Genomic DNA, 22,281 nt, shown 5'->3' on the forward strand with positions numbered 1-22,281 from the left:
AAAATAATTTGTCATGAGTTGACACTCCATTAATTCTGTTAAAAAAAAGGAGAGATAGCAGTTAGACAGAGCATGAGATGATCTCTGCGTGCTTGTATGAGCTTTAGAACTATCAATGTCTCAAAATCTATCACACTCTTTTCCCCCACTGGTCAAAGTCATTGTGGTTCACACTGTTCTCCTATCCCAAAACCTGTGAACTAGCATGTGGAGTAGTAGGCATTCTTCTTCATGGTACCTGACTTATGACAACCTTTAACACACTTATTTCAGAAATGAATGGGTCACATAGTTTTATGTAATTCTATATCAACTAAGAAATGTGCTCCTCAGACCATTTGGGGGCATCACAATCTGACCAGACCTCAATTACAGGACATTAAAACTTTCACACTCCTTATCTATAAACTGCTCCAATATTTAAGGCCAAAACAGTTTTTATCCTGTCACACATTGACATTTCTGCTACATCTCACTTGTCTACTGCATTATTCCTGTGTCCTCTTCTGCATAAGTATTTGATTCTTCAGATTTTGTGTTAGTCTATGCCTGATGAAGGGACCTGTGTAGTCTCGAAAGCTTGCAATTTGTTACCATCTTTTCAGTTAGCCATTAAAAGGTATCAACCACTGAGGACTCTCAAATGTTAATATTTTGTTATCTGATTAACATTCTTTTCTTTTGAACTATACACCCTGAACCTTCTAGCTTGTCCTCTTGTTAACTGCGTTGTTCTGCCACCTCTCAAGTTCTCCACCTTGATCAGTTTGCTGTTTGGTTTCCCCATTGCTATATTGTGCGATATATTCACTCATTATGAGGGACTTTAACATCCCCAGTGAAAAAATTGAAAATTGCATCTCTGTTTTTAACCTTTAAAAGGTATTCTCAAGTTGTCTCTTGAGGACATCAGAGCAACACATTCACATTCTCATTTCAGTTCCTTTACTTCTTTGTATCTAACAGTGCAGGCTCTACTCCATGAGTGACAGTTCTGGTGAGTAGTAAAACTGTAGTATTAATAGAACTATAAAGCTCTGGGTAAGTTATGCTTTTAGTAGTGTGTTCTAGAACAGGGGTGTCAAACTGCATTCCTCAAGGGCTGCAAACCATGTGTGTTTTCAAGATTTCCTTAGCTTTGCACAAGGTGCTGTAATCATTATCTGTGTAGGTGATTAAATTATCACCTGTGCAGTACAAGGAAATCCTGAAAACATGACCTGTTTGCAGCCCTTGAGGAATGCAGTTTGACACCTCTGTTCTAGAATGTATACTTACATTTACACATTTTACACATATAAGTAGCAGAGCATTTGAACAACACAAAGAGCTGTGATTAGGAGACCTGCTGAGAAAGCTGCAGGGCTGGTGATTTTGGAATATTAATAACAGCTTCTCCAAAAGTTGATAGGGAGGAGGAGGAAGGTGAGCAGATAACTGCTGTTTACAAATCTATGGGCTAACTGAGAGAGATGACTGGGATATTAAGAGTTAACCTCTATCCTTGAATGAAATTACTTTTTACTCTCCAACAGAGTCTGGAGGCCCTGCTCCATCTGCACATTGGAAGTTAAAATCTGCAACTCCAAAAGATTGAGAGCAGATAGAAAAAGCAAGTCAATAGCAAACTTGCTTCATTTCATTCTAACTAATTAAAGAAAAGAGGTTGTTTCTTAACAAACTACAGTCAGACCATAATCTCGTTCGAGAGAGGACAAGCCCATTGACCATTACTATGTCTTTCACAACTTACTATTTCCCATGCTCTTACTTTACAAAATCTCCGTTTCTATTTTATGTCCATAACTTTCTCTTATTTACTACTCCAAAATCGCATCCATCTCCAGACACACTGAGCTATCTCTTAAAGAAACCTACGTCCTATTAACAGCAGCATATTGACATGTTACAGCAGTGTTTCCCAAACTCCAGTCCTCACAGACCCCACAGGTCATGTTTTCAGGATTTCCATAGTGTTGCACAGGTGAGAGAATTCCTGAGGGCTCGATGAAACTTCCATCACCTGTGCAATACTAGGGAAATCCTGAGAACATGACCTGTGGAGTCCGTGAGGACTGGAGTTTGGGAAACACTGTGTTACAGTCTTCATAGTTTCCAATCTCTTATTCATTCGGTCCCAATCTACCTGCTAAACATTACAGCAGAACTACCAAGTGCTTCATTGAAGCCATGAACCTGCAAGATTTCATTATTCCAAACAAGCCTATCTCACCTCTCTTTTCTTCACAATCCATAACTCATAATTTGCTTGCGCTCCTTGGGCATCAAGGGCAGGCTCCTAACAAAAGTCTTAATGCTGAAGAAGACTGAGCCAGCAGCAGTTGCATAGTTCAAGAGTGAAAGCATCAACAATTTCCAAACATTAATTTTCCACTTCATCCTCTTGGTATCTATAATCTTTTCACTGAATACCAGAAGTCTTTGAGCTCTTCCGTTCTTCTCACCCTACTCCCTGCATTCTTGATGCTTTTGCCATACACTAAAACAAGTCTCACTCCCGGACTGGACCTGCTAACCTAGCTAAATATTCAATCTTCCTCCATGTATATTTCCTGTATTTTTTAAACATATTAAAACTGAAAAAAAAAAACCTTCTTGATTAGTCTTGTCCGGATACCTACTGACCTGTCTCTATTCTTCCATCATCTGGAATACTGGATCATCTACCTAATTATATATTGCTGTTAATTCTATTCCCAATTCCTTCTAGTATTTCACTCTCCACATTGCCCTTAATAAAGTCACATATTATCTCCTCAATACAAGCAGCTACGTTCTGTAGGTTTCACATGGTCCAACACCAACTCAGTAAACATCACGCTATTATCCTTAAAGATGCTGCTTTCTCCGGATTTCTTTACCCCTTCTGACCTGTTTAGAGTGAATCATTTGCTCTGTCTATTTCAGCATGTGGCAATAATATACTAGGCAGTATACCCACTGGTTTACATTTATGGGATTTTTCTTTGTATCCATATATTTAATCACTTCCACATTCATGTTATGTGCACCTCAAAAAACATCCACAGGATCTTCCCTTTACGTGAAGGAAAATAGCAAATTTCAGATTTATTCTCAGCTTGATTAATGTAATTCATTATTACTTAACCTCCTCTGCAGTCTCTCACCTCCATAGTTTATTCTGTATGCAATAGTCAGGCTCTCATTTCTGTCCAGTTGTTACACCAATGCCTGTCTCTTATGCCAGTCATTACAGCTTTCTATCTACTTAACTTTATAATAGCTTATCCAAAAATCAAAGACAGCACCTCCCAACCAGGTGGAATTGTGCAATATGATGAGTTTTCGGACAGCGAATGGCTCATATATTGTTCTTGCTCATAGGCTCTCTATGATAGATAGATGACAGATAGATAGATAGATAGATAGATAGATAATAGATAGATGATAGATAGATGATAGATAGATAGATGATAGATAGATAGATAGTAGATAGATATGGGATAGATAGATAGATAGATAGATAGATAGATAGATAGATAATAGATAGATCTATTGTATCTATCTATATATCGCATGTATTGTATCTATCTATTATCTATCGTATCTATCGCACCTATCTATTATCTATCTATCATCTATCCATAAATATATCTACCGATAGATATATAGATATATATATATATATATATCAATACATAGATAATAGATAGATACAATAGATAGATAAATAGATACGATAGATAAGATAGATAGATAGATAGATAGATATGCTTTGCAAAAAAGAAAAAAAAAAAAAAAGAGCATGAACCGCACATCCCAAAATCATACGTTGATCTAAAGCCGCTAGGCAAAAATTAATATAACTGAATATGAGGTTTTCAGTTTAACATTCTGATCAGACTGTATGAAGCCCACTGCCCCTTCACGCCAAACCTCGTAGTGGGTCCTATCACCCTAACGGAGCGGAGCCGTGCGGCGCCCACCGCCACAGCGGCCATGCACCAGCAGGGCGGACGGCCTGTTGCCCCACAGCACCCATGCTGCAAGACTGAGGCCAAGACTCCAGACCGCGCCGCCCCACCAGCACAAAGCCACAGCAACAATGGCCGCCACACAGCACCAACACCAAAATGAAAGGAACACTTAAACTCACCTTCCTCCAGCTCTTCAGTGAGAGCCAAAATGGGCTAGACCCCTTACTTTGCAGTCTCCTGCTAATTAAAATCACCTGAGCCAAATGGGAGGAGTGCTGGTCCAAGAAGAAGACTAGAACAAGCTTTGCAAAAAAGAAAAAAAAAAGAGCATGAACTGCACATCCCAAAATCATACGTTGATCTAAAGCCGCTAGGCAAAAATTAATATAACTGAATATGTGGTTTTCAGTTTTACATTCTGATCAGACTGTATGAAGCCCACCATAGATAGATAGATAGATGATAGATAGATAGATAGATAGATAGATAGATAGATAGATATGGGATAGATATGGGATAGATAGATAGATAGATAGATAGATAGATAGATAGATAGATAGATAGATAGATAGATAGAGAGATAGATCGATAGAGGGATAGATTGTTAATAGATAGATAGATAGATAGATAGATAATAGATAGATATATCTATAGATAGATAGATAATACCAAGCCCACTGTTTAGTAATAAATATAATAAAATGGTAATAAAGAGTTAAGCCGGGATCACTCATGCGAGAAATTCGGACGAGTCTCGCATCTTAATACCCAGCACTGCTGCCGGCACTCGGGATCGGAGCGTGCTGTTGCATGTATTTCTATGTAGCCGCACGCTCCGCTCCTGAGTGCAGGCGGCAGTGCTGGGTATTAAGATGCGAGACTCATTCGAGTTTCTGGCATGTGTGATACCGGCCTTAAATAAAGACACAAACACACGAAATCTGCGTTAGGCCGGGGTCACACTTGCAAGAAACTCGGACGAGTCTCGCCTCAATACGCAGCACTGCTGCCGGCACTCGGCGTGCATTTCTATGTAGCTGAACGCTCCGGTCCGAGTGCCGGCAGCATTGTCGGGTATTGAGGCGAGAGACTCATGTGATTTTCTCGCAAGTGTGACCCCAGCATTAAAAGCAATATGTTTAATAAAAAAAAAATTGAAAAAAATGGCGTAGGCTCCCGTGCAATTTTCTGTGCCAGAGAGGGAAAGCCAGCGACTGGGGGACCGGTGTTTGTAGCCTGGGAAGGGGTTAATACCCATTGATCTTCCCAGGCTATAAAAATAGGGGGACCCCCCAAAAAAATGACGTGGGGTCCCCCTATAATTTATTGCCAGAAAGACTACGCAGACAGCTGTTGGCTGATATTCACAGCCTAGAGAGGGGCCATGGATATTGCCCCCCCCCCCGGCTACAAATACCAGCCCCCACCCACCCCAGAAATGGCGCCAATTCCGGCGCTTATCCTCTCTCTTCCCACTCCCCTGTAGCGGTTGGATATGGGGTAATAAAGGGTTAATGTCACCTTTGTAAAGTGACATTAAGCTGGCTTAGTAATGGAGAGGCTATAACCCCCCGGAGATAACCCCCCGGTCACGTGCACGGCAGTTCTCACGGTAACCCAAGTTATCGCGAGAACTTAGCTTACCGCGAGAACTGCAGTGGATGCGGGACTTCTGGTGGCCGGACAGGTAAGAGCTTATTTAAATTAGGAGACGTGTAGTAAGCTGCCTTTACGCAGTTACTACGCATGTGGCTAATCATTAGGTTTTATTGCATCTAATGATTATCTATGGGAAATTTACGGTGCGGCGATGGAGCGTCGCTGCATTGTAAACAGACATGATGCATTCTGAAAAGACGCGCTGTATGTCTGTATGTCTGCCGTATGCGTGTTTCAAAGCATAGTGGAGATGGGATTTCATGAAATCCCCTCCACTATGCTGTAACATCTGGACGCTGCGTGTTTGACACTGCAGCTCTATGCAACGTCAAACACACAGCGTTTCCTGACCGTGGAAACACACCCTAAATGTGCTATATAAAGGTTAATAATTATTACTTTTCTCCTTTACAACAACAGAAGGAGGTTTCTTTCAATTTGCGTATCTTCTAAAATATTAAATCAATAAGTATAATATCTCATACAATGTAAAATAAACCACATTTTTATTTCCAAATGTCTTTATATAAGTATCAGAAAATACTGTAGAAAATAAAAGGTGGAAGTTTAAACATATTAATTCTTATCCAAGAGAGACATCTAGTGGTGATTTTAAAGATTGCATACTCATAGTTTTCAAAATCTAGTCCCAGCTAAAATAAGCACAATAAACAATACTTAATGCCCTGCAAATCTTGGCAAAAATCAATGTGATACATTTAAAGATTTGACATTGAAATAATTTGGTTAATAGATATGCATTCCTTACTTATCCCTCTTTTTTATTGATATGCAGAGCTTTTCTGTTAACAAATAATTTAAATACTAAATCCCTATAGAAATAATTCATTTGAAAAAATAGGATTTTAATTTTCACATTACTGCATTCACTATTGGTCACCAGAGTTTTTGGGGGGTTATATCATTTCCAAGGTTGTCTCATGCTCCTTATGTAGGAGCATATTGCTCCTGTCTCTCCTGGCTTCCTGCTTATCAGAAGGTGATTAGCTCTTGATAATTGACAGTTCTGACCAGCAGCATGGACCAGTGGCAGACATACCGCAGGTGGAGCCACACCGAGGCCCTAAAGTGGAGGGAGGCCCCTTGCAGGGCGGCAAAAAGTGAGGCTAATCTTGCCTTTCTCTCAGAGCATTAGGCTACTGGGGGCCCATTTCCAGATTCACCCCTATGACAAGAGTGGGGATGGGACAATGATGGAAGAGAGGAGAGGACAATGATGTGAGTGGAGGAAAGGACAATGATGGAGGTGGGGGAGAGGACAATGATGGGAATAGGGAGAGGACAATAATATCAGGCTTACGGTCACACCACTCCACTGAAACTGCCCTAACTAAGGTCACCAATGACCTATTAACCGCCAAGAGCAAGCGACACTACTCTATCCTCCTCCTCCTGGACCTGTCCTCTGCCTTTGACACAGTGGACCATTCCCTATTACTACAGACCCTCTCATCCCTTGGCATCACACACTTGGCCCTATCCTGGATCTCGTCAAACCTAACTGACCGAACATTCAGTGTCTCACATTCACACACCACCTCCTCACCTCGCCCCCTATCTGTCGGAGTCCCGCAACATTCAGTTCTAGGGCCCCTGCTCTTCTCCATTTACAGTTTTGGCCTGGGACAGCTCATAGAATCTCACGGTTTTCAGTATCATCGCTATGATGATGACACAGATCAACATCTCTGGACCAGATATCATCACCCTACTAACCAGCATCCCTCAATGTTTGTCAGCTATTCCATCCTTCTTCTCCATTAGATTTGTAAAACTTAACATGGACAAAACAGAATTCATTGCCTTTCCCCATCTCACGTGACACCCCCAATGAACCTATCCATTACAGTAAACGGCTGCCCACTCTCCTCAGTCCCACAAGCTCGCTGTCTCGGGGTAATCCTTGACACTGATCTCTCCTTCAAACTGCACATCCAAGCCCTTTCCACTTCCTGCCGCCTTCAACTTAAAAATCTTTCACGGATCCGTACATTCCTAAACCAAGAATCTGCAAAAACCCTAGTCCATGCCCTCAACATCTCCCGCCTCGACTACTGTAACCGCCTGCTCTGTGGCCTCCCCTCCCCTCTAACACTCTTGCACCCCTCCAATCTATTCTAAACTCTGCTGCCCAACTAATGCACCTGTCCCCCCGCTATTCCCCGGCCTCTCCCCTCTGTCAATCCCTTCACTGGCTCCCCATTACCCAGAGACTCCAGTACAAAAGCCTAACCATGACATACAAAGCCATCCACAACCTGTCTCCTCCATACATCTGTGACCTCGTCTCCTGGTACTTTCCTGCACGCAACCTCCGATTCTCACAAGATCTCCTTCTCTACTCCCCTCTTATCTCCTCTTCCCACAATCGCATGCAAGATTTCTCTCGCGCATCATCCCTACTCCGGAACTCTCTACCACAACATATCAGACTCTCAACTACCATCGAAACCTTCAAAAAGAAACTGAAGACCTACCTCTACCGACAAGCCTACAACCTGCAGTAACCACCGATAGACCAAACCACTGCCCGACCAGCTCTATCCTCACCTACTGTATCCTCACCCATCCCTTGAAGATTGTGAGCCCTCGCGGGATGGGTCCTCTCTCCTCCTGTACCAGTTGTGACTTGTATTGTTCAAGATTATTCTACCTGTTTTTATTATGTATACCCCTCCGTACATGTAAAGCACCATGGAATAAATGGCGCTATAATAATAAATAATAATAGGTGTGGGAAAGGACAAATAATCCTATAGAGAGGGCACCAGAGATAAATGCTCCGCCATCATAAATACAATAGAAACCCAAAAGAAAAATGGACACCTGAGCTAAAATTAAATATTTTATTGAAGAATTATATTAAAATATATAAATAATGCAAAATAGAAACCAAGATAAGACGATGCAATGACATAAACAAAAAGGCAACACTAGTGCCACACACAGACGTAATGTTAAATCAAAGGAGCAAATAGTATGTATTTATGCCACAGAAGTACACATATACACATCAGTAGCATACATCATGATATAAAGTAAGGCATAGTGCATATGAAGAATGTATATACTGATGTAATATAAATAGTTAGCCGGGCAAGTGATACCAAAAGTCAAAGAAACAATAAATAAATGCTCACAAATACAATATGGGTACAGGGAGATACTGAGTAAAAAATGCCCGATACTGCAGTCAATGTAGTAAAGAAGTACCAATAAAGTGCTGAGTGCAAGCCTAATATGGCAGGGTATATAATAACACTATACTGCTAATGCAAAAACACCAATAGTCATAAGGGGAGATATCCAAATATAGATAAAAAGGTAGAGCCTAATTGTGGCCTACATAGGGCTAACAGTGGGCATGTACCAAGAGTACCAACCTGTGGCTGTGTGTGGAAGGAGAGGCCCCGACGCGCGTTTCGCAGGCACTGCTTCCTCGGGGGGCGCCCACTGTAGCCCTATGTAGGCCACAATTAGGCTTTACCTTTTTGTGGCCAAGCTCCCTCCTGTGGTCGTGAGTGGTACTTCGGCTGGTTCTGTCTATGAGCTTCCTTTGGTGGATGAGAGTGGTACTGCGGCTTCTGAGTTTCCTTCCTCAGGTAATGAGGTTAAGTCGTTAGGTGCTGCTCTATTTAACTCCACCTGGTGCTTTGATCCTGGCCTCCAGTCAATGTTCTAGTATTGGTCTTGCTTCCTCCTGGATCGTTCCTGTGGCCTGTCTATCCTGCATAAGCTAAGTTCTGCTTGTGTTACTTTTGTTTGCTATATTTTCTGTCCAGCTTGCTATATTGGTTTTTCTTGCTTGCTGGAAGCTCTGAGACGCAGAGGGAGCACCTCCGTACCGTTAGTCGGTGTGGAGGGTCTTTTTGCCCCTCTGCGTGGTTGTTTGTAGGTTTTAGTGTTGACCGCAAAGCTATCTTTCCTATCCTCGGTCTATTCAGTAAGTCAGGCCTCACTTTGCTAAATCTATTTAATCTCTGTGTTTGTATTTTCATCTTTACTCACAGTCATTATATGTGGGGGGCTGCCTTTTCCTTTGGGGAATTTCTCTGAGGCAAGGTAGGCTTATTTTTCTATCTTCAGGGCTAGTTAGTTTCTCAGGCTGTGCCGAGTTGCATAGGGAGCGTTAGGCGCAATCCACAGCTACCTCTAGTGTGGTGTGATAGGATTAGGGATTGCGGTCAACAGAGTTCCCACGTCTCAGAGCTCGTCCTATGTTTTTGGTAAATGTCAGGTCACTTTGTGTGCTCTGAACTTCAAGGTCCATTGTGGTTCTGAATTACCTGTTCACAACAGTATGGTATGCGGGAAGAGGAACCTGACTTTCAGCAGGGTCACAATCTTGCTGTGTAGCGTGCACGGGGAATTTTGCGTTATGGGTCAATGTACCAGCAGACTCATCTATCACTGGCTGGGCAATGGGCAGGATGAGGAGGAAACACAGATATAGGCCCAAAGAATAAAGTTGGCTAAATGCAGTTCAAAATTGGTAACACAGGACTAACCAGGGGGCATTGCAGTGGAGGACAACTGGAATGAGAGGCTGACACAGAGAGTAGGCCCAAATCAGTAAGTAGTCGAAATGCAGTTCAAAATTGGCAACCGTAGTAAACAGGCGGCACAGCTTTGTTCAGTGGAGGAGAACAGCAAGGAGTGGCAGACACCGATAGTAGGCCCCAACCCAACTAGTAGGCCAAATGCAGTCTAACATTAACAACTACTTAACGAGAGCCTGAAAATGGAATTTCAGGACAGGAAACCAGGAGAACAGCAAGGAGCGGCAGACACTGTTAGTAGGCCCCAAACCAACTAGTACGCCAAATGCAGTTGTTCCATTTAACCACTATTTAACAAGAGCCTGAAGATAGAAGCTCAGGAAAGGCAACCTGGAGAACACCTTGGAGTGGAACACACCGTCTCTACACCCCATACCCAATTTGTAGGCCTAATGCAGTGTAGTTTCCAACAACTACTAAACGAGAGCATTAAGATCGAAGCAATGGCGAGGAAACCTGGGGAACACCTTGGAGTGTAACACACCATCTCTCTACACCCTGTACCCAATTTGTAGGCCTAATGCAGTGTAGTTTCCAACAACTACTAAACGAGAGCATTAAGATCGAAGCAATGGCGAGGAAACCTGGGGAACACCTTGGAGTGGAACACACCGTCTCTACACCCCATACCCAATTTGTAGGCCTAATCCAGTGTAGTTTTCAACAACTACTAAACGAGAGTCGGAAGACCGAAGCAATGTGGACGAAACCTGGGGCACACCTTGGGGCGGCAGACACCGTTAGTAGGCCCTACCAAAGTTGTACCCCCAATGCAGTTTTAAAATTCCTAGAGGCTGAAAACAAGACTATTGACGCTCAGCTTTTTTAAAAGGAACACAGCTGAATTGAGTGGCGCAGACAGACACAGGTAGTAGGACTTAAACCAAAAATGTGGCTCACTGCAGCTTAAAAAAGGTTACAGGGGTACACAGGCAGCATTGCTCTGGGCAGTGGAGGACAATTTCAATAGTGGACTGCAGACAGACTTTGTACGCCTACTATTAAAAAAAGGATGCTCTATGCAATAAAAAATAGGTTCCAGGGGTACACGGGCAGCAGTGGTCTGGTCAGTGTAGGAGTAGTAGAAAGAACGGGCCGCAGACAGGTTTCGAAGGCCTAACATAAAAAAATATTGGACTGTAGGCACTTTAACATTGGTTCCAGGGGTACACGGGCAGCAGTAGACTGGTCAGTGTAGTAGTAGTAGAAAGAACGGGTCGCAGACAGGCTTCAAAGATCTAACATAAAAAAATATTGGACTGTAGGCACTTTAACATTGGTTCCAGGGGTACACGGGCAGCAGTAGACTGGTCAGTGTAGTAGTAGTAGAAAGAACGGGCCGCAGACAGGCTTCGAAGGCCTAACATAATAAAATGGGCTGGCTGTAGGCAATTTAAAATTGGTTCCAGGGGTACACGGGCAGCAGTGGTCTGGTCAGTGGAGGCCTAGTGGAAGGAGGGACCGCAGACAGGCTTCGAAGGCCTAACATAATAAAATGGGCTGGCTGTAGGCAATTTAAAATTGGTTCTAGGGGTACACGGGCAGCAGTAGACAGGTCAGTGGAGGCCTAGTGGAAGAAGGGACCGCAGAAAGGCTTCGAAGACCTAACATAACAAAATTGGACAGGCTGTAGGCACTTTATAATTGGTTCCAGGAGTACACGGGCAGCAGTAGACAGGTCAGTGTAGTAGTAGTTGAAAGAACGGGCCGCAGACAGGCTTTGAAGGCCTAACATAATAAAATGGGCTGGCTGTAGGCAATTTATGATTGTTTCCAGGGGTACACGGGCAGCAGTAGACAGGTCAGTGGAGGCCTAGTGGAAGGAGGGACCGCAGACAGGCTTCGAAGGCCTAACATAATAAAATTGGACAGGCTGTAGGCACTTTATAATTGGTTCCAGGAGTACACGGGCAGCAGTAGACAGGTCAGTGTAGTAGTAGTTGAAAGAACGGGCCGCAGACAGGCTTCGAAGGCCTAACATAATAAAATGGGCTGGCTGTAGGCAATTTATGATTGTTTCCAGGGGTACACGGGCAGCAGTAGACAGGTCAGTGGAGGCCTAGTGGAAGGAGGGACCGCAGACAGGCTTCGAAGGCCTAACATAATAAAATTGGACAGGCTGTAGGCACTTTATAATTGGTTCCAGGGGTACACGGGCAGCAGGAGACAGGTCAGTGGAGGCCTAGTGGAAGGAGGGACCGCAGACAGGCTTCGAAGGCCTAACATAATAAAATTGGACAGGCTGTAGGCACTTTATAATTGGTTCCAGGAGTACACGGGCAGCAGTAGACAGGTCAGTGTAGTAGTAGTTGAAAGAACGGGCCGCAGACAGGCTTCGAAGGCCTAACATAATAAAATGAGCTGGCTGTAGGCAATTTAAAATTGGTTCCAGGGGTACACGGGCAGCAGTAGACAGGTCAGTGGAGGCCTAGTGGAAGGAGGGACCGCAGACAGGCTTCGAAGGCCTAACATAATAAAATTGGACAGGCTGTAGGCACTTTATAATTGGTTCCAGGGGTACACGGGCAGCAGTAGACAGGTCAGTGGAGGCCTAGTGGAAGGAGGGACCGCAGACAGGCTTCGAAGGCCTAACATAATAAAATGGGCTGGCTGTAGGCAATTTAAAATTGGTTCCAGGGGTAGACGGGCAGCAGTGGTATGGTCAGCGGAGGCCGATTGTAATGAGTGTCTGCCAGTTAGTAGTCCAAAACAATAAATTAATGTGAATGTCTCGCATTAAAACAAAACGAAAACACTAAAGAGTGAAATCATTAGGTTCAGGGGTGGGATCCTCTGCGTAGTTTCAGACCTACTAATTTAGCGCAAAGTATTTACTGTGGTAAATAGAGGACACTGCCCCTGACTATGTTAAGTACCATCATACATGTCAACACAATGGTATTGTCAGTGGCAGGAATGGAAGGATGTCAGCGCATAGACTAAACATTGGTGGAAGTGTGAGAGATAACTGTGGAAGTGGTAGAGCAATGTTTGACCTGGGCTTGGGTGAACTCTCTTGTGGCCGGCGGTACAGGCCCAGGGCCCCTCATGTTACAACAGTGTGTCTGACGTTGGGTGCGCACCACCACCGCCAGAGACACTTTATTGTACTATGAGGGACCCAGTGACAGTGCCGTCGACCAAAAGCGGGCACACCCACCTCTTCAGACAAACAGCACTCTCACGGGTGCTTGCGCCAAGTCGCGATACCACGGCCCCGTGTGGGGAGTTTGGCCATTTAGGGAGGTGTAAACATGTCGTATGCTGGACAATCAGCTGCAGCAAATTAGACATTCGAAAAGTAATTCACAGTAGTCCACAGGCAAGAGCTTTTCATATGAAAGCTAGGTGTCTGCCGGGCAAGGTGGGGCAAAAGAATTCGAATTCCAGTTGTGGTTCATTTTAATGAATGTTAGATCATCAACATTTTAAGTAGCCAGACGAGTCCTTTTTTCGGTTAATATTGAACCTGCAGCACTGAATACTCTTTCTGATAGGACACTAGCTGCCGGGCAAGCAAGCTCCTGCAATGCATATTCTGCCAATTCTGGCCAGGTGTCTAATTTTGATGCCCAGTAATCAAAAGGGAATGACGGTTGAGGGAGAACATCGGTAAGGGATGAAAAATAGTTAGTAACCATACTGGACAAATGTTGTCTCCTGTCACTTTCAATTGATGCAGCAGTACCTGTCCTGTCTGCGGTCATAGCAAAATCACTCCACAACCTGGTCAGAAAACCCCTCTGTCCAACGCCACTTCTGATGTGTGCACCCCTAACACTCCTGGTCTGCTGCCCCCTGGAGCTCATGTGAGAACGATCACGTGCGCTGTGTGCTGGGAATGCCTGAAGCAAACGGTCAACAAGAGTTGATTGTTTGGTTGCTAATATTAATTCCAAGTTCTCATGTGGCATAATATTTTGCAAGTTGCCTTTATAGCGTGGATCAAGGAGGCAGGCCAACCAGTAATCGTCATCGTTCATCATTTTAGTAATGCGTGTGTCCCTTTTGAGGATATGTAAGGCATAATCCGCCATGTGGGCCAAAGTTCCAGTTGTCAAATCTGCGGTTGTGATTGGTTGAGGGGCAGTTTCAGGCAAATCTACGTCACTTGTGTCCCTCAAAAAACCAGAACCCGGCCTTGCCAAGCAACCAATTTCCAGTGCCCCCGGGAAAGCTTCCTCATTAAAAATATACTCATCCCCATCATCCTCCTCATCCTCCACCTCCTATTCACCCACTACCTCGTCCTGTACACCGTCAAACTTTGCATCAGCAGACGCATTAGGGGGATGCTCATGCTTATTATGGCGTTGTCTGCACTAACCAGCCATGTGCATTCCTCAAAACACTGAAGGACTTGACACATGTCTTGAATCTTCGACCACTGCACACCTGACAACTCCATGTCTGCCATCCTACTGCCTGCCCCTGCATGTGTATCCTCCCACAAAAACATAACAGCCCGCCTCTGTTGGCACAGTCTCTGAAGCATGTGCAGTGTTGAGTTCCACCTTGTTGCAAAGTCTATGATTAGGCGATGCTGGGGAAGGTTCAAAGACCGCTGATAGGTCTGCATACGGCTGGAGTGTACAGGCGAACGTCGGATATGTGAGCAAAGTCCACGCACTTTGAGGAGCAGGTCGGAGAACCCAGGATAAGTTTTCAATAAGCACTGCACCACCAGGTTTAAGGTGTGAGCCAGGCAAGGAATGTGTTTCAGTTGGGAAAGGGAGATGGCAGCCATGAAATTCCTTCCGTTATCACTCACTACCTTGCCTGCCTCAAGATCTACTGTGCCCAGCCACGACTGCGTTTCTTGTTGTAAGAACTCGGACAGAACTTCCGCGGTGTGTCTGTTGTCGCCCAAACACTTCATAGCCAATACAGCCTGCTGACGCTTGCCAGTAGCTTGCCCATAATGGGACAACTGGTGTGCAAAAGGGTCAGCTGCCGATGGAGTGGTTGGCCGACTGCGGTCTGTGGAAGAGCTGTCGCTTCTGGAGGAGGACGAGGAGGAGAAGGAGGGGGTGCGAACGCCTACAGCCAACTGTTTCCTAGACCGTGGGCTAGGCACAACTGTCCTGAAATTGATGTCCCCTGTGGACCCTGTATCCACCACATTCACCCAGTGTGCCGTGATGGACACGTAACGTCCCTGGCCATGCCTACTGGTCCATGCATCTGTAGTCAGGTGCACCTTTGTACTCACAGATTGCCTGAGTGCATGGACGATGCGCTGTTTAACATGCTGGTGCAGGGCTGGGATGGCTTTTCTGGAAAAAAGTGTCGACTGGGTAGCTCGTAGCGTGGTTCAGCGTACTCCATCAGGGCTTTGAAAGCTTCGCTTTCAAATAACCGGTAGGGCATCATCTCTAACGAGATTAGTCTAGCTATGTGGGCGTTAAAACCCTGTGTACGCGGATGCGAGGATAAGTACTTCCTTTTTCTAACCAGAGTCTCATGTAGGGTGAGCTGGACTGGAGAGCTGGAGATCGTGGAACTTGCGGGTGTGCCGGTGGACATGGCAGACTGAGAGACGGTTGGAGACGGTATTGTTTCCGCCGGTGCCCTAGATGCAATATTTCCTCCTACAAAACTGGTGATTCCCTGACCCTGACTGCTTTTGGCTGGCAAAGAAACCTGCACAGATACTGCCGGTGGTGCGGAAAATGGTGGCCTTACAGTGACGGAAGGGATGTTGCGTTGCTGACTAGCTTCATTGGCCGAGGGTGCTACAACTTAAGGGACGTTTGGTAGTTAGTCCAGGCTTGAAAATGCATGGTGGTTAAATGTCTATGCATGCAACTTGTATTGAGACTTTTCAGATTCTGACCTCTGCTTAAGCTAGTTGAACATTTTTGACAGATGACTTTGCGCTGATCAATTGGATGTTGTTTAAAAAAATGCCAGACTGCACTCTTCCTAGCATCGGATCCCTTTTCAGGGATTGCAGACTGAGCTTTAACCGGATGGCCACGCTGTCCTCCAACAGGTTTTGGCTTTGACACGCGTTTTGGGCCAGATACGGGCCCGGCAGATGGAACCTGTTGCGATGTTGATGCCTGCTGCGGCCCCTCCTCCACCTCCGCTTCTGAACTACTGCCGCCTGCACCCTGTTCCCCCAATGGCTGCCAATCGGGGTCAACAACTGGGTCATCTATTACCTCCTCTTCTAGCTCGTGTGCAACTTCGTCTGTGTCACCGTGTCGGTCGGTGGTATAGCGTTCGTGACGGGGCAACATAGTCTCATCAGGGTCTGATTGTGGATCAGTACCCTAAGAGGACAATGTTGTGGTCTGAGTCAAAGGACCAGCATAGTAGTCTGGCTGTGGCTGTGCATCAGTGCACTCCATGTCAGAATCTACTTGTAATGGGCATGGCCTGTTAAGTGTTTCACTTTTTAAGCCAGGGACGGTATGTGTAAAGAGCTCCATGGAGTAACCCGTTGTGTCGCCTGCTGCATCCTTCTCTCTTGTTGTTGTTTTTGCTGAAGAGGACAAGGAAGCGACTTGTCCCTGACCGTGAACATCCACAAGCGACGCGCTGCTTTTACATTTACCAGTTTCAGAAGAGGAGGCAAAAGAGCTAGAGGCTGAGTCTGCAAGGTAAGCCAAAACTTGCTGTTGCTGCTCCGGCTTTAAAAGCGGCTTTCCTACTCCCAGAAAAGAGAGCGTTCGAGGCCTTGTGTAGCCAGACGACGAACCTGGCTCCACAGCTCCAGACTTAGGTGGAATATTTTTTTTCCCACGACCACCTGATGCTCCACTACCACTACCATCATTACCAGCTGACAATGAACGCCCACGGCCACGACCTCTTGCACCAGACTTCCTCATTGTTTTAAAAACTTAACCAAAGTAACTTTATTTGTTGCTGTCAAACAACTTACACGGTGACCTATAACTTCAGTATGATTTCAATATCCCTTTACAGGTTGGTGAGACCACAAGGAAAATCAGGCACAATGTTACACACTGTTTTCTGTGGCACCAAATCACAGAGATGCCACACACGCAGGACTGTCACTCAAGCACACATGTCAATATTAATCTCCCACCTATTTTTTTTTTTTTTTTTTTTCAGGGAGACTTTAGAAACAAAATAAAATAAAATGATTTTTTCAGGAAGAATTTAGAAACCAAATAAAATAAAACGATTTTTTCAGGGACAATTTAGAAACCAAATTAAAAAAAAAAAAAAGGCTTTCTATGGCCCACTGAGTGAGAGATGGCACACACAGGAGTCAGGAGTGGCACACAAGCCCAGAGGCCAATATTTTTCTCCCACTGATTGATGTACTGATTTTTTCAGGTAGATTTTGGAACCCAAATCAAGCAAAAAAATAAATAGGCTTTCTATGGCCCACAATTTGAGAGAGAGAGAGAGAGATGGCACACCCAGGAGTCAAGACTGGCACACAAGCAGAAAGGGCAATATTAATCTCCCACTGTTTTATTTTTTTTTTTTTTCAGGGAGACTTTAGAAACAAAATAAAATAAAATGATTTTTTCAGGAAGAATTTAGAAACCAAATAAAAAAAAAAAGGCTTTCTATGGCCCACTGAGTGAGAGATGGCACACACAGGAGTCAGGAGTGGCACACAAGCCCAGAGGCCAATATTTTTCTCCCACTGGTTGATGTAGTGATTTTTTCAGGTAGATTTTAGAACCCAAATCAAGCAAAAAAAATAAATAGGCTTTCTATGGCCCACTGAGTGAGAGATGGCACACACAGGAGTCAGGAGTGGCACAAAAGCCCAGAGGCCAATATTTTTCTCCCACTGATAGATTTATTGATTTTTTCAGGTAGGATTTAGAACCCAAATCAAGAAAAAAAATAAATAGGCTTTCTATGGCCCACTGAGTGAGAGATGGCACACACAGGAGTCAGGAGTGGCACACAAGCCCTGAGGCCAATATTTTTCTCCCACTGATTGATGTAGTGATTTTTTCAGGTAGATTTTAGAACCCAAATCAAGCAAAAAAATAAATAGGCTTTCTATGGCCCACTGAGTGAGAGATGGCACACACAGGAGTCAGGAGTGGCACACAAGCCCAGAGGCCAATATTTTTCTCCCACTGATAGATTTATTGATTTTTTCAGGTAGGATTTAGAACCCAAATCAAGAAAAAAAATAAATAGGCTTTCTATGGCCCACTGAGTGAGAGATGGCACACACAGGAGTCAGGAGTGGCACACAAGCCCTGAGGCCAATATTTTTCTCCCACTGATTGATGTAGTGATTTTTTCAGGTAGATTTTAGAACCCAAATCAAGCAAAAAAATAAATAGGCTTTCTATGGCCCACTGAGTGAGAGATGGCACACACAGGAGTCAGGAGTGGCACACAAGCCCAGAGGCCAATATTTTTCTCCCACTGATTGATTTATTGATTTTTTCAGGTAGGATTTAGAACCCAAATCAAGAAAAAAAATAAATAGGCTTTCTATGGCCCACTGAGTCAGAGATGGCACACACAGGGATGGCACTCTAGCAGAAATGCCAATCTTAATCTCCCACAAAAAAAAAAAAAAAAACAGGAACTGTCCTACAATTACTATCTCCCTGCAGTAATCTCAGCCAGGTATGGCAGGCAGCAATATGGAGTGGACTGATGCACAAATTAAATAAAAAGTGTGGACAAACAAAAAAGATAGCTGTGCAGAACGGAAGGAACAACAGGATTTGTGCTTTGAAAAAAGCAGTTGGTTTGCACAGCGGCGTACACACAGCAATGCAGCTATCAGGGAGCCTTCTAGGGCAGCCCAATGAGCTACAGCGCTGAGAAAAAAAAAAAAAAAAAGTAGCTTCCACTGTCCCTGCACACCAAAGGTGGTGTTGGACAGTGGAAATCGCTACAGCACAAGCGGTTTGGTGGTTAATGGACCCTGCCTAACGCTATCCCTGCTTCTGACGAAGCGGCAGCAACCTCTCCCTAAGCTCAGATCAGCAGCAGTAAGATGGCGGTCGGCGGGAACGCCCCATTATAGCCCCTGTGACGCCGCAGACAGCAAGCTAATCACTGCAATGCCCTTCTCTAAGATGGTGGGGACCAGGACCTATGTCATCACGCTGCCCACACTCTGCGTTCACCTTCATTGGCTGAGAAATGGCGCTTTTCGCGTCATTGAAATGCGACTTTGGCGCGAAAGTCGCGTACCGCATGGCCGACCCCGCACAGGGGTCGGATCGGGTTTCATGAAACCCGACTTTGCTAAAAGTCGGCGACTTTTGAAAATGAACGACCCGTTTCGCTGAAGCCTAGTGTATATGTGTACTTCTGTGGCATAAATACATATTATTTGCTCCTTTGATTTAACATTACGTCTGTGTGTGGCACTAGTGTTGCCTTTTTGTTTATGTCATTGCATCGTCTTATCTTGGTTTCTATTTTGCATTATTTATATATTTTAATATAGTTCTTCAATAAAATATTTAATTTTAGCTCAGGTGTCCATTTTTCTTTTGGGTTTCTTCTGTGGGAAAGGACAAGGATGAAGGTGGAGGGGAGGACCATGATGTGTATGAGGAGAGGAAAATCTCAGTTGTGGAGGAGAGGACAATGAGGGATGATGGGAAGAAGACAATGAGGGATGTGGGGGTGAGGACAATGAGGGATCTGATGGCAGGACAATGAGGGGGTGGGTGATAGGGATGAGAGTAAGGGGGACTTAAATGGACTTATGAACAGAGGAGAATGTTAGATATGGATGTAAAACACATTGGGTGGTGGAGGAAGATGCTCAGTCCCTGATAACTACATTCAGTGTTTGCAGCAGAAAATAACATGGAGGTCAGTCTTTGAGGAAGAGAATAACATGGAGGACAGTCTGTAAGGGAGAAAATAACATAGAGGACAGTGTGTGAGGGAGAGAATAACATGGAGGACAGTGTGTGAGGGAGAAAATAACATGGAGGACAGTCTGTGAGGGAAAGAATAACATGGAGGACAGTGTGTGAGGGATAGAATAACATGGAGGACAGTGTGTGTGAGGGAGAGAATAATATGGAGTACAGTGTGTGAGGGAGAGAATAACATGGAGGACAGTGTTTGTTTGAGAGAATAACATGGAGGACAGTCTGTGAGGGCGAGAATAGCATGGATGACAGTCTGTGAGGGAGAGAATAACATGGAGGACAGTGTGTGAGGGAGAAAATAAAATGGAGGACAGTCTGTGAGGGAAAGAATAACATGGAGGACAGGGTGTGAGGGAAAGAATAACATGGATGACAGTGTGTGGAGGAGAAAATAACATGGAGGACAGTCTGTGAGGGAAAGAATAACATGAAGGACAGTCTGTGAGGGCGAGAATAACTTGGAAGACAGTGTGTGAAGGAGAGAATAACATGGAGGACAGTCTGTGAGGGAGAGCATAACATGGAGGACAGTGTGTGAGGGAGAGAATAACATGGAGGACAGTCTGTGAGGGAAAGAACAACATGGAGGAGTCTGTGAGGGAGAGAGTAACATGGAGGACAGTCTGTGAGGGAGAAAATAACATGGAGGACAGTCTGTGAAGGAGAGAATAACATGGAGGACAGTCTGTGAGGGAGAGAATAACCTGGAGGAAAGTGTTTGTTTGAGAGAATAACATGGAGGACAGTGTGTGAGGGAGAGAATAACATGGAGGACAGTCTGTGAGGGAGAGAATAACATGGAGGTCAGTCTGTGAGGAAGAGAATAACATGGAGTACAGTCTGTGAGGGAGAGAATAACATGGAGGGCAATGTGTGAGGAATAGAATAACATGGAGCACAGTGTGTGAGGGAGATAATAACATGGAGGACAGTCTGTGAGGGAGAGAATAACATGGAGGACAGTGTTTGAGGGAGAGAACAACATGGAGGACAGTCTGTGAGGGAGAGAACAACATGGAGGAGTCTGTGAGGGAGAGAGTAACATGGAGGACAGTCTGTGAGGGAGAGAACAACATGTAGGACAGTCTGTGAGGGAGAGAATAACATGGAGGACAGTCTGTGAGGAAACGAATAACATGGAGGACAGTGTGTGAGAGAGAGAATAACATGGAGGACAGTCTGTGAGGGAAAGAACAACATGGAGGACAGTGTGTGAGGGAGAGAATAACATGGAGGATAGTCTGTGAGGGAGAGAATAACACGGAGGACAGTCTGTCTGTGAGGGAGAGAATAACATGGAGGACAGTCTGTGAGGGAGAGAATAACATAGAGGACAGTCTGTGAGGGAGAGAATATCATGGAGGACAGTCTGTTAAGGAGAGAATAACATGGAGGACAGTGTGAGGGAGAGAATAACATGGAGGACAGTCTGTGAGGGAGAGAACAACATGGAGGACAGTGTGTAAGGGAGAGAATAAACATGTTCCCCATTTTTAAGTTTATCATATGGTAAAATAAATGGTGTTTTTGAAAACTATAAGTCATCCAGTAGAAAAGAAGCTGTCATACAGCGATAGATGACTAATAAAGTTTTGACTGTTAAAATAGAAACTGAAGAAAAACAATGGCAGTGTGTCCAATGGGTTAAAACACAAATATAAGCACCAATGTTTATATGAATACTAGATGGTGGCCCCATTCTAACGCATCTGGTATCTACTATATAATTGTCTAATTCTGTCTGTTTGTCTGTAATGGAAATCCCGCGTCGCTGATTGGTCTCGCCAGCTGCCCGCGACCAATCAGCAACAGGCGCAGTCCAGCCATGAATTGGCGCTGGATTTGAACCTTGCTTCGCTGATTCGTCACGCCCAGCCAGCCGCATCCAATCAGCGCTATTGGCGCAGTCCGGCCGCGAATTGGTACGGGATTTGAACCATGCTTTGCTGATTGGTCGCGCCCGGCCGGCCACGACCAATCAGCGATATTTGTTCGTGATTTAAACCCCGCTGCACTGATTGGTCACGCCCGGCCGGCCGCGACCAGTGATATTGGGAATTAAACACCGCTTCACTGATAATGTATATATTTTACCCGGAAAATCCTGTGTATTCATTGCATTATTCTTAAATCTTCATAAATAAACTTCATACATATTCTAGAATACCCGCTGCATTAGAATCGGGCCACCATCTAGTATAATATATGTGTCCTTTTTAGTTT

The 22,281-nt window shown here is 44.6% G+C and overlaps 1 protein-coding gene across 1 annotated transcript in view; it reads right to left on the minus strand.

The window, feature by feature from the left end:
• The window catches only part of CDH12 (cadherin 12), a 1,535,982-nt gene that overhangs the window by 47,945 nt on the left and 1,465,756 nt on the right, over positions 1-22,281 (minus strand). The gene's annotated exons all lie outside the window — the stretch shown is intronic.

The sequence above is a fragment of the Ranitomeya imitator genome, chromosome 6 (assembly GCF_032444005.1).
Source record: "Ranitomeya imitator isolate aRanImi1 chromosome 6, aRanImi1.pri, whole genome shotgun sequence".
Taxonomy (NCBI): Eukaryota; Metazoa; Chordata; class Amphibia; order Anura; family Dendrobatidae; genus Ranitomeya; species Ranitomeya imitator.